Here is a 1595-nt window from a genome sequence, read left to right as displayed (position 1 = left end):
CTTGCCGGGCTCTCCGAGAGGGGCGGAGGAATCGAACTCGGGTCGGCCATGTTGGCTGCGTGCAAGGCAAAAGCCCTACCACTGTGCTATCGCTCCAGCCTGACAGTAAACGGCCAAAAGTTACATATGTGGGAGATACACCCATGAACCACCTCTGGCTCAGCTATATAATTGGAGGAATTGCCTCTCCGGTTCCTGATTGAACTTCTTGATAGCCATGATCCCAGAGACTCAGAAACAAACCTCAGAACCCAAAGGCTTTTGGCAGAAAGGCATCCTGTTCCTGCAGTAGGTTACTGGGGCGGGCCACTCCAGATGGGAATCGGGTTTGTACCTTGGCCTATTACCCTTGGTGACCCAGTGACTATCATCCTCTAGAGGCTACTGGACAGACAGGCTTGGGCCTGCAGTGACGAGACACGCCGGGCCTCACCAGATGGGGATAGAACCGGCCTCCTCCCCATCCCAGCGAGATCCTGAGTCACTGCCTACAAACGGCCTCTCTGGCTCTGATCAAGATGATTAATGGCAATGATTTCAGAAACGAACCTTGAAACCCAGCTGCTTTTGGCAGAAATGCATCTAGACCACACACACGGCCATGGCTCCAGAGGCAAAAGGTCTTAGTTCAGAGCCAAGCAGCTTTCGGCAGAAAAGTGAATGGACCATGTGTTAAACGACGGCACCATGCCTCCCCAGGAGGAAAAGGGTGTTGGTCCCTTCCGCCTTTCTTCCCCCCCCCCCCCCAACCTGGGCAGCAAGTTGGCTGCCACCTCAGAGCTTATTGGAAAGCTAGGTATGAGCAAGTGGTGATGGGGCCACTGCAGTCTTATGGGAAGAGGGATGGTACCAGCTCGTCCTTTACCCCCTACCGAGGTCACGAGTTGCCCCCCAAGAGCAGCTCTCTGGCACGACCATGGCTACAGAGGCAAAAGAATTTAATCCAGAGCCTGGCAGCTTGAGGCAGAAAAGTGAATGGATGGTGCATTAAACTACAGCGCCATGCCTCCCCGGGAGGCATGGCGCTCCCTTGTTGCTCCCTTTCACCTCCCCCACCCAACCCCAGCAGCAAGGTGGCCACCGCCTCTGAGCTTATTGGAAAGCCAAGTATGAGCCGGCAGTGACAGGGCAACTGCAGTCTCATGGGAAGGGGGTTGGTACCGGCTCTTCCTTCATGCCCTACCAAGGTCATTATTTGCCCCCCATGAGCGGTTCTCTGGCACAGTCATAACACCAGACGCACAGAAACCAATTTTGTAATTATCTGGCTCTTTGCAGAAATCCAAAATCACATGGCCACTTTCGTGACTGCACGACATTATAAGATTCTCATAACCAGCTATAGAAAACAAAGTATTTCACAATGCTTTTCAGCAATTCTGATTGTTGGGGGGTGGGATTCTAAACAATATTGGTGCATATTTTGTCAAAATAATGAATGCAATCAATGTAGAGAAGATTTAAGTGGAAATCATCTGCCTCACAGGCATTGGGAGGGATGGAGGGTATATTGGGGTTCTTGGTGGTGAAAAATTAGTACCGGTGAAGGGAGAGGTGTTTGATCATTGTATGACCAAGACTTAGACCTGAAAGCT

This window comes from Sorex fumeus, unplaced genomic scaffold (assembly GCF_029834395.1).
Source record: "Sorex fumeus unplaced genomic scaffold, SorFum_2.1 ptg000022l, whole genome shotgun sequence".
In the NCBI taxonomy this organism is placed as follows: Eukaryota; Metazoa; Chordata; class Mammalia; order Eulipotyphla; family Soricidae; genus Sorex; species Sorex fumeus.
The sequence above is the reverse complement of the archived record's forward strand: the minus strand, read 5'-3'. Positions refer to the sequence as shown.